Consider the following 12,896-nt stretch of genomic DNA (forward strand, 5'->3'; position numbering starts at 1 on the left):
TTTGCTGTAGTGTCAACAAAAGCCCAAGTTAGAAATTGCTATCAATAGAAGAATTCCACTACATTCCAAATAGTTGGCAATCATTGTTTTCCCATGTAGAAGTGAACGTTTCCCTTTGCTTACTATAAATCAAGGATCCAAGTTTATTTTAGACATTAGTGGGTATTCACGGTCCTTCTTCATGCTTCTCAACTTCATTGTTTCAATTTTTAGCCAGAGGAAGCCCCTACTGCTTTCTTCCACTGTCAAGAATTGAGAGATTGATCAAGTCTCAATTCTCCTCTAGCAAACATTTTCAGAATGCATATGTTTCCTCTTTCTCCTACGTTTTATGAGACTATTAGGGAGCAAGGGAGGGTTATCTGTTCTGCTTCCATTAACTTTTTTTTTTTTTTTTTTGCTTCCATTAACTTTTGAATCCCCAAAGTTCTCCATCGTGGAGACCTGATAAACTGTACCTATCTCTGATACAGATCCAGTCACATTCCTGCTGTGAAGCCACAAACAAATGAACCTACACATCACACACACACACACACACGCACACGTACACACACACCCCTCAAGCCATCCTTTCTTTCTCTATTGTGAAACTGATCACTGCTCTGCTAATGGAAGAGAAAGAAGAGGGAAGCTATAAACAGACATTAGGAAAGTAACCAGCCAGGTTGGGTGAAGCTATACTTTTTGTTTCTTTGTTTGTTTGTTTTTAATTAAAAGAAAGGGACCAAGGTATTAATTATGCAAAGACCAAAGGGATCTCAATATACCCTAAATCTATAAATATTTAAGCAGATTTCCTCCTCCCTGACTCATCAACAACTTATGCCAGTGTCTCCTCAAGCTCATACGAGCGGATTCCCTCCTGGGTCTTCAAAGCACCCGAAGTCTCTGTGTGGTGATTAGTAGACTCCGTGCAGTCCCAGGCCTGACTCCAGTCACTTTCTCCTTGAAAACTGCTGAACCTTGATGCGGTAGCATAGCACAGAGAAGGCCTTGTAACTGGGGCTTGGTCCTCATTACAGCCCAGAGACTTCAGGAGATTGTTTGTGTGGCAGGAACCTTTTCCTTGCAGGTGGCTAATTAGTGTTTCCCCAGGGCTTCTGCTCTGTGAATACTTAAGGGTAATCATCCCCAGCTAACTGCATGGGGAGTGTATCTAAGCAATTTTACCAAGTCAACTGACAACAGCTTGAAGTAATATTAGCCCTGTTACATGAAGACAAGTGTTCTCTACCCTGCGAAGACAGAGACTGGCACCACTCAATAAATCACTGCAGCATCCTTGAAAGCTTAGCATCAGTTCTAAGCCATTAATTTCAGCAAGGTCTTTTGACAGGATACTTTGAGAGCATGAGAGCATGCATTGAAAGCATGCTCTTTCTTGAGCTAAATTATAAAGAGCAAATTCTCCTAGTTACCAAGCTGGCAACCCATTCAAGTACTAGGGTAGTCAAATCTTTTGACATTTTTTCATCAAAGAGTTTTATAACTCAGGATATGGAGAATAATTTTCTTTTAAATAAAAATATAGAATAAATATCTATCTATGTAGCTACTACCTTCATAGAATTATTAAAATTTCAGAAACTGGTATCTGAACACTTGGATAAGACTAGAAATACATGAAAGTCCCCTCTGTTGGCCAAACACCAGATAATGTTACTAAAATTGCCACTTGCTGACAAAATTAAGTTCATCCAGAAAACTGAAAGAGAAATGTAGGAGAATAAACTTATAGAAATTAGATTAAGAATGTGGTTAAGAATGAGAGTGGCATTACAAGGGCAATGACCAATCAGAAATTTGCATTTGAGTGGTACATTTTGTTCCACAAACAATGAATGTCTTCTGTCAACAGGTACTCTTTTTTTTTTGCGGTACGCGGGCCTCTCACTGTTGTGGCCTCTCCCGTTGCGGAGCACAGGCTCCAGACGCGCAGGCTCAGCGGCCATGGCTCACGGGCCTAGCCGCTCCGCGGCATGTGGGATCTTCCCGGACCGGGGCACGAACCCGTGTCCCCTGCATCAGCAAGCAGACTCTCAACCACTGCGCCACCAGGGAAGCGCCAACAGGTACTCTTATAGGTACTGGGATATAAAACTTTTTAGGTGTTATTGTAGTAGAGATGTCATTCCAGGAGATCCCATAACAAACTTCTTTATAAAGAGCCAGTTTCTCACTTTACAAAACTTTTGAAGAGAGTGACCACTCTCCATACGATGAAGTGGTTGATAATTTTGGTGGAGAATGAGAGATTTGTAAAGAAATCAGAAAAGAACTACCATATGATCCAGCAATCCCACTCCTGGGCATATATTCAGAGAAAACCATAATTTGAAAAGATACATGCACCCCAATGTTTGTTGCAACTATTTACAATAGCTGAGACATGGAAGCAACTTAATGTCCATCAATAGAGGAATGGATAAAGAAGATGTGGTATATACATACAATGGAATATTACTCGGCCATAAAAAAGAATGAAATAATGCCATTTGCAGCAACAGGGATGGACTTAGAGATTATCATACTAAGTGAAATAAGTCACACAGAGAAAGACAAATATAATATGATATCACTCATATGTGGAATCTAATAAAAAAATGATACAAATGAACTTATTTACAAAAAGAAACAAGACTCACAGATCTCGAAATCAAACTTATGGTTACCAAAGGGGAAATGTGGGACAGTGATTAACTGGGAGACTGGGATTGGCATATGCACACTATTATGTATAAAATAGATAACTAATAAGGATCTACAGTATAGCACAGGGAACTCTACTCAATATTCTGTAATGACCTGTGTGGGAGGAGAGTCTGGGAGGAATGGATATATATATATATATATATATATATATATATATATATATATATGATTCACTTTGCTGTATACCTGAAACTAACACATCATTGTAAGTCAACTATTCTCCAATAAACATTTTTTAACATAAAATAAAATAAATCAGAGAAACAAAATCCAAATCAATCAATCCATTTTAAGCAAGGGTGAGAGATGATACCTCTACAGATTTAAAAAGCACCAAGTACATATCAAAATAATTTATATATGTTTTCATTTCAGGAAAGGTATGATGGACCTGTAGCATTTTTTTAAATGATTGAGGATAATCTAATTAATGGAGAAAAGGATTTAAAACATAAAACTTTTCTTTGAAATAATAGGTTCTGAAATTAAACAAAAATGCTATCAGTTTCAAAGTCCAAACAAAAATAACAGATGTTAGCATTCTAAGGAGTCTAAGAGCATAAGAAACCTTGACTTTAGTCCCATACTTTATAGTACAAATGCACTGAAGCAGGGTTGCAACAAAGGTGAGGTGAGTGATTAGCCACATCTAAGCAATATATAATAACTTAGGGGTGAAAGGAGTATGACTTTGAAAGCAATGTAGTATGAACACAGTACTGAGATGATTAAGTGGCTTTGATGAACTTAAGATACTCATAAGTAAGATAAAATTAAGTTTATAGGACTGTATTAAGTCATTTTAAAACTAAAATTCTTGGATACATACTTACCCAAAAATCATTTTTCCCAATTAAATGGTGGTTCCAAAATGCATTGTATATAAATTAAATTAGTAGAATAAATTTCAAATATAAGAACAGTCTTGTTATTCTAATAAAATGGATTTAAGATTACTCTTTAATCTGTTATCTATTTTTCAGAATTTTTCTTTTCAGAAGGAAAAACAGTTTTGAAGTTGTCATTTGTTCTTCCAGATGCCAAGCAAGAAAGTTGTTTTTCAGATTTCCAAGCAAGACACTTTTGAACACAAAGGACAAGCATATTACTTTACTTATATATTTTTTCAAAGACTTCCTATAACAGTTTCTTTACTATAAAGAAATTTTAAACTGAGATAAATTAAAATTTGATTTCCTGGCCATCTGAGTGTTTGAGGAGCTTTCAATACAACTGCTCAACTCTGGGATCTCCTCCATCTCCACCAATAATGCATAATGGGTACAATGTCTTTTAGACAAGTGAAGGCTCCTGCAGTTAATGCTTTTGCTCTACCTACATATGTTGTAAACCTGAGCATTTTTCCAGAAATACTTGACTAGTGACTTATATAACAATGGTTTCAGTCAGACTTCTTTCATTACAAATCTTTATCACTACTAAATTCAAAAGATGTAAATGACTAAGTATATATAATTCTCACTCATTTTCCTTCTTAATATTTGCTTTGATTCCATTAAATTTTCCACTGATTTGGTGGCGTCATTGTAAGCTAAATCCTTCATTTTAGGCAGATGAATTTATGCAGATATATTTGCTGAAGATGCATCTTATAATGTATAAGGTGGACTGAGATATGTGACAACAAATCAATAAAACTAAAAAATATCAATTTAATTGACAGTTTTACGTGACAACTATTATTTTATTGCAGGATCAGTTGCTTGTTTCATTACATATTACCAAATAAGCTGAGGACACACTGATCTCATTAAAAACTTATGTCTTAAAAGATTTCCTTCTTTATTATTCCAAATATTTAATTTAGAAATTGAATACTTTTCAGGAATAAACTATGAATTCATAAGTAGAAATATTTATTATCTTTTCTTTTTGCTCTGATTTCCAGAAACTCCAGAAATTTGCCTTTAATCACAGATGAAACACTTGGCTTTTAATAGAAATTGTTGTCTTACAAGAAATAAAGTATTTTCAACTGTGAATTTCACATAAATTTAATTTTTCACTTTATTTTGAGAGAACAGATGATAATTTAGTAGCAGATTTTTGCCCAAAAAGCAATAATTTTAAGTATATTTCACCTCTTTCAAGCTTTTAAAATTTTCCAGAATTTTTATTCCAATTATAAATTCCTTATGCTTTTATTTTTCTCCACAATTAAATTTTTGCCTGAAGCAAGATAATGTCTTATCCTTTAGATGGCCATACGCTTCTATTTTCCTGGGGCAGTCCCAGATTATATATATTGTCCAGGCATCCATCTAGGTTAGTATTTTTTCCTGAATTTTATATTTTTGTCTTTTTTTTTTTTTCCAGTACGCGGGCCTCTCACTGTTGTGGCCTCTCCCGTTGCGGAGCACAGGCTCCGGACGCGCAGGCTCAGCGGCCATGGCTCACGGGCCCAGCCGCTCCGCGGCACGTGGGATCTTCCCAGACTGGGGCACGAACCCACGACCCCTGCATCGGCAGGCGGGACTCTCAACCACTGCGCCACAAGGGAAGCCTCTGAATTTTATATTTTTAAAACTAAGTATTGTTATCAATAGATGCATAAAATGAAGCAAGACGGCTTATACCTCTACCTAATTCTAGCTCTTGCTATGACAGTTTGTGAGAGGCGTGCGCAGCAACATTGTGGTTAATCTAAAAGGTGATCAACACCTTTTAGAATCTCCAATATTTTCTACATGCAATAGAGCAAACAGTTCCCTTTCAAGGACAACATATTGAGCACTCACAGAAAAAGGAGTTTACGTTGAAACTCTAAAAGCCAGGGACAGCTAATGCCTTCTGGTCTTGGATGGTAGTGGGGAAAGTATTTGACATGGCTGTACCAGATGGTCACTTAGAGTTCTATCCAGTTGTTCTGTGGCCCACGTCACAGCCTGGAAGACGCATGAAGTTATCAGGTCAACAGTAGGTGAAGTGAGAGGAAAGGTACGGGTTAGCTGTGCATGCAACTAGCCTGTAACTATAAGGTTTGTAGGAAATAAAGGCTGAGTAAGCCTGTTGTTGAGAGTACAGAGTTGTGCTGTCCAGTAGGTATTCATTAGATATGATTAAACTTAAATTAATTAAAATTAAATTAAATTAAGAATTCAGTTTCTCAACCACACTAGCCCCATCCCACATGCCACATTTGGCTAGCAATCTACAGTATTGGACAGTGTGGATATAGAACATTTCCATCACTGCCCAAATTTCTATTAAACAACATGGATATAGTGTGTACTCTTTTGCTACAGTAGCTTTATAACTATTGTATGTTTAAGTCTACAAATATTCTTTTTATTTTTTTGGTAAGCATTTGTATTCCGTATTAAACTCTTCAGCAGTAATGGACTCAATAAAACCAGAATTCATTGTAATGAAAAATCAAGAACTACATTTCTAAGTAAGGTCGATAAGGAACATGTAGTTTTCACAAAAAAATGTTGACATTTGTCATTAACCTTGGGAGCCATGGCAATATCACTGACCTCTGAAAACCATAAGAAACAAATCTTGGGAAAAGTATTGTTAGTAGTTATTTTTAAAATAATGTATCTGAAGACTAATATATGTAGCTGCAAAAGTTGCATTTCATGTAACTTTATTCAGCATGATTTTTCATTTAGGTTAAACAGTTGTGTGTCTAAACTAATGTAGCTCATTTTCAATTTTAAGTTTTCTTTTATATGTACTAAAAGTGAAGAGTGGTTGCCATTAATACATTAGTTCCAATTTCAGAAGAACTTCACAAACAGGTAAATAATGCCAGGGCCTGATTAGTCTATTTGATGCATGTATCAGCATTATTTATTTTTACTGCTAAGTAGTGATCTGTATACCACAATTTGTTTATCCATTTGACTACTGATGAACAACTGTGTTGTTTCCCAATTTTGGACTTTATGAATAAGAATATTCTTATCTAAATCTTTTGTAGACATATATTTTTATATTTCTTAAATAAGTACCTAAGAGTGGAGTTGTGATGCTATAGGGCAAATGTGTTGTACAATTTGACACTCTCACTGTCAATGTATGAAAGTCCCAGGCCGCCCATATCTGTAACAACATTTATTGGCATTCTAGAGGATGTGAAGTGGTATCTCATTGTGAATTTGCATTTATTTTATGAATAATGATGTTAAGCACTTTTTCATGCATTTATTGGCTATTTGTATATCTTCTCTGTCAAGTCTTTTGCTCTTTTTTAATTGGATTATTTGAATTTTTATTGCTGACTTAGAGAAGTTCTTTATATATTCTGAATATGAGACATTTTATATTCATTTTCTTACTGGTATATTTGAATAAACAGAAAATTTTAATTGTGATAAACCTCAATTTAACATTATTTTATTTCATGGTTTGTGCTTTTTGTGTCTTCTCCAAGAAATTTTTGCCAATACTGGGGTTATAAATATATTACATTATGTTTTCTTCTAGAAGCTTTATGATCCTGGATTTTACACTTAAGTCTATGATCCATTTCAAATGATTTTTTTGGTGTGTAAGTAGTGACATAGGAGTTTTTCATATAGATGTTTAATTGTTCCAGCAGCATTTGTTAAAAAGATCTTTCTTTCTTGATTGAAATTCCCTTTGCATTTTTTTCAAAATCGATTAATCCTATATATATGCATCTATTTTGAAACCTTCTATTTTGTTCCATTTACTTATTTATCTGTCTGTATTCCCAAACCACACTGTATTCTTCTAGCTTTATATTAATTCTTGAAATCAGGTGGTGGAAGTCTAAAATTTTTTAAACTGGGCATTCTGCATACTTTCCGTCTCCATATAAATTTTAGAAATAACTGTCTATTTCTTCAAAATAATCTACAGGAATCTATATATAAATTTAGGGAAAATAATGATATTGAACCATCTAATCTATGAATAGGATACATCTCTCCATTTATTTGGAAACCAACAGTGGCTGCTGTACAATTTACATTGCTATATATGCACTGCCTTCAGCCTTTTCTCTGGGAGATATAAACCCTTGAGGGCAGTAACCCATTACTACAGTACAATGAATAGTTCACAGTTAGCATTTAAATAGCACAAACTCCTGGGTTAAACTCCAAACTTTGCCACTGGTTAGTTGTATCTATTTTGGCAAATTACTTAAACATTCTGTGTTCTGGTTTTCATATCTGTAAAATGGGTATAATGAAAGCCTCATAAATGTGTTTTGAGGATTAAATGAGTAATCCACATGAAGCTCTTAGAATACTGTCTGACATAGAACAAGCCCACAGCAAACGATAGCTGTTATTCTTGCTAGATTTTTATTATAAGACTAATAATTACTAAATAATTAATCCTTCTTTCATTTTATAGGTGTGGCAACATTTTAACCATCTTAGAGATATTTATCTCAGAATCTTAAAAATCGTCAAAAAAGGTATTCCTTAACACTGAAGTGATAACAGCTTTAGAACTGTTTTCATTATGTCTTATTTTCTTAAAAGTGACAAAGCAACTGTTTTCAAAAGCTCTCTCAGTACCTCATATTGAAAAAGATGAAGATTATCATTTAATATCACAACTCACACTTTCCTGCTTTTCAGTCATTGCTAAAATAAAATCCTTCTTTTGATGTATTAAATTCAGTGAATCCAGGCTAGGACCTTGCATCAGATCCAGCTGAATAAGAAATATTTCCTCTTTTAAGCCACATGGCCTGAACGAGGCCCATTCAGCTTGAGATAAAATAACATCTATGCTAATAAAGAGTAATAGATGCAAAAACATTGGGAAGAAATGACGAACATCTGAAAAGTTGCCAAAACCAAAAATCCTGCCTCGAGTAAAGAGAAACCAGTGAATTTGTAAACACAGAAGTTGTCAACATTACTCCATACTGCTTTGTAAATTGTAAAACGCCTGTGAGGAAGTTGAGCCAAAATCAAGCATTTCGAAGTAACAGTTTACATTGTGTCTCTCCATGCATTGCCTGTATTTACTCTATCATGCAAGTAAGTATCCCAGAAATACCAGTGGGTTAGATTCTCCCAGCTGTACATCTCCCTATGCGAAATAGCTTATATTTTTTTCTTGTCAGGGTACTTCAAGGAGAGCATTATGAAAAATGACCATCCAAGTGAGTTGAATGACAGCACGTCTATTAATAGATGCAGGATGGAACTGAAGAATTTTCCAAAAGGTTCATCACGTTTTCAGAAAAAAAGGAAGTAAGTTAGAATATTGCTTAAAAAAAAAAGAGCTCTAAACACTTACTTGTTTTGTAGATGTGTTACAATTCCTTTTATCAGATTTGTTTAATGTAGGCAATTCCACATATGTCTAATGTACATTTCCCTATGGGTTTTAATCTCTTAATGTCTAATCTTTAATGTGCTTAGTGAAAAGAAGACTCACATAGGATGTCTGAAGTCTTAACCTCAGTGCTAGTCTGCACTGAACTTGAACAAGTCACCAGAACTTCTCTGAGCTTCTGTTAATTTATTTTTGCGATAAGAATAATAATGCTTCCCTTAGCATCTTCACAGAGTAATCATGAGGTTTGGCTAAGAAGTCCAAGTATGTGAAAAGTAAGAAATGCAGATGCAGAAAGCATTCCATTCCTTGCACCTGGAAGCATAGGCCACACTTAGACAAAGTAGCCACTCAATAAATATTTGCCAATAAATAATTTACTACTAAGATTTGAGAAAATATGAAGTGAAACTACTTCTATGTTGTGCTGTTTGATGGTATTTTGGAAAAGTCAACAAACCAGGAAAAATTATTTAAATAATGCAGGCTTGAAAGTGAGCTCTCAACCAAAAAAGGAGTCTTCTGTCTCTGGATCAAGTTTTCTGCATAGATTTAATTTGTAATAATTTGACAAGCCAGTTACTTTTTCAATAACTGTAAGATCAATATAACTGAAACTCAGACAACAAGAAATTTGGTCCAATAAAACAAGGCCAGCAATAATCTCTCCCAGTAGATTATAGAATCAGTTAACAAACAAGAGTATCAACAAAGAAGCAAGGCTGGGATCAGTCATACTCGTGTCGAGCAGATGAAAATAACAAGGAAGGAGAAGTAGGAGGCTAGTTCAGAGACAGAGGGGCAAAAGGCAATTGGTTGAATGCCTTTAGCAAAAATTCTAAAACACAGTAAAAACTAGGTAGAATATTTCCCAAGCAGGGTAGGAAGCTGATGGTGACTTAATTATAGGTTCTCCTAGCTGTGATCACCCACCCAAGCAAACAGCAGCAGTTAACTGAAAATGAAAAGTTGTAACCAGATGTTCTGACCAGGAAATTCAATTCCTGTAAGATCTGGGGACAACATGGGAGCCAAGAATGAAGAAATGAGGGTATGCAGCAAGTAAGCCTCGAAATGAGGCCCAAGACAATAACCCACCCTAGGAAAATGGGAACAAAATTCACTATTGAACTGACTCAAGGCTGGCCAATGCATCACTGCCAAGACCACCTCATTATATACCCTTCATTGTAGGGCCTTGAACCGAGGAGAAGCAAGGACCACAGAGGAGAGTTAGTCAGCCCACATACTAAGAATAGTAGGCCACAGGCCATTACACAGTCTTTTCCAAATGATTTCTAAAAAAGAGAACTTGTACAAAAGCCTGGCTACTATCATGACAGAATGATGAGGCCAGAACAGGAAAATAATCATGAGTTTTCTCTCAAATATAGGAGGAAAAATCAAGAATAAATATCTTCTAATAGGTAAATTTAAAAATTACTCATTCTAAACTTCATTCTGAAGAATAAAAACAAATTTACTAGAATCTAGTAATGACATCTATATGTTCAAATACCCCGAGGCATAATTAATCAATAACATGTTAACTGAGTACTTATATTGCAGAAATGTAGTTTGAATTCATTTATCCAGTAAATATTAAGTAAATACCTTTGGAGAGTCACTTTAATTAGATGACTAATTACATGGGCTCTGGAATCAGATTGCCCAGGGTCTAATATAAGCTCCACTTACCAACTATGTGACCCTGAACAAGTTCTATAACCTTTTTGTGTCTCGGTTTCTTCACCTGTAAAATGGGGATAATAATAGTACTCAATAATAGTACTTACCTCAAAATTATAACAATATAATATTATATATATATATATTTTACAATATATATATTAATATATGTTGTTATTATACAATATTGTTATTATATGTATAATACATATAAGATATTTAGAATAGTGCCTGGCACATAGTAAGCATTTTATATGTTGATTAGCATTGTTGTTATTTGTCTATCATACACTCAAAAAATATTTATTGAGTCTCCAATAGGCTAGATGTCACAGGCAGGATTTTTAAGGACATATGCTGATACAGTGTTTGGTGTGTCAGATATTTACTAGGACTCAACACAGTTGGAAAGAAGGAGGAAACAGAAATGGGAAGAAGGAGAAGCTGAACTTCAGTGCAGGTCCAACAAAGCCTTGGCCAACATAACAGGAAGCTCTAAAATGTACACAGCCCATGAAAATTGTTTCACCATGAGCTGAAATGGTCAGACCTTAATGCCTCCACTGTGACCAGTTAACAGATGAGGAAACAAGTCCTTAATTAAAGGAAGATCTTGGTAGTGCATCTCCATGCCCACTACACTATGTCATGAAGAAATCAAAATGGAAAATTTGACCTCAAATGGCTCATAGCTAATGGAACATACAGTATGAAATTTTAATAGAAATATGTATAAACATATATAATACATATAAGGGCAACCTTGTTAATTTTCTTTGCCCCTGTATAATAAGACATAAAAATTATATCACTTTCATATATACTATTAATAGATACTATACAAAAGAATTCCAAATATTAATCTTCCATCTTTTATCAGATAAAAGATAAATGTTTATTACCCCTCTGATGTAAAAAAAAGTACTATGGGGGGTTATGCAAGATAAAAAGCTGTACGTGAAATTGTTCCTTCAGACAGGGAGATGAAGATCTACTAAGAAAAATAAAACATCCAAATATCTGCAATACAAGGTTGATTATAAGTGTCGTCTAAATGGTACAATGGCTGATTATTGATTGAGTAGGGTGGTGTTTCCCAAACCAGACTTGCCTGAGCATAAAATTGTCCTGGAGCCTTCGTTAAATTCTTGGGCGCTAACCCAAACCACTGATTGGGAATCACTGAAGGAGAAACAGGAACCTACATTTTAGCCAGCTTCTAGCACCCTAATGATTCTTATGATCAGTCAAGTTTGGGAAACATTGGTACCATAGAAACATCACATTAAAACATGAAACACCTGGATAGAGTCTTGGTCTATCCCTGGTGACTTGGTGACTTGGGGCATAGGCCAGTCTCTAAGATTGTGGGAGCAAAGGCAAAAGAACAAATGGAGGCCTCATACCATATATCTAAATATTTAAAATTATAAATCAAATTAATGAAATGTTAAATAAAATATATGATCTACCCTATTCCACCTTGACAATAAATATTAAAACAACCTAGAAGGTTCAAATTTAGAATTCTCAGATTCCTCAGATTTTCCTCTAAAGCATGGAGGCATGGGGAAAATTGACCTCTTGACTCCAGCCCACAGCCCCTCTGTTTCCATCCCTAGCTCCTGTCCAAAATGTGAAGGCCTTCAGGTCACACATGTGGATTCCTGGTCCATGTCCAAGATCAGTTCACCTGCCTTGAAAATAGCTCTCCTTTGGCCACAGCTGGCTTAGAGTTGCAAATAACAGCTGTCCTGTCTGCCCTGAGGAGGAGAGAGCCAGGAAAGAAGACCCAAGCAGGCCTTGAGAATGGGCTCAGGGCTATACAGGTAAAGAATTCAAGAGTCCCTGGAACAGAAAGACAGGGGGCACAGGCTCCTCTTGCTCCATTAGAGTCCTCACCCTTTGGGAGGAACATAGCCAGATGAAGGCCAGACTGGAGTCTTAGACTGTAGGGGCCATGGAAGATGAATCTTTTGTTCACGTCCAAGGAGGTGCTGTTGTGGCCAACAGGACTATCAGTTTGACCTTCAAGTTCTTCACCATAAAGTGGATCTTATAATGCCTCTTCACAAGATACCTTGTGAATCTAAAATAGGGTGGTGTTTTTAATAGCACCATCAAAATTTATAGTATTTATAATATTCAAATGTTAGTTACTGCTGTTATAGTCTAGATATAGGAGAAAGAGGAAACAT

Source organism: Grampus griseus, assembly GCF_964374135.1.
Source record: "Grampus griseus genome assembly, chromosome: 4".
NCBI classification, from domain to species: domain Eukaryota; kingdom Metazoa; phylum Chordata; class Mammalia; order Artiodactyla; family Delphinidae; genus Grampus; species Grampus griseus.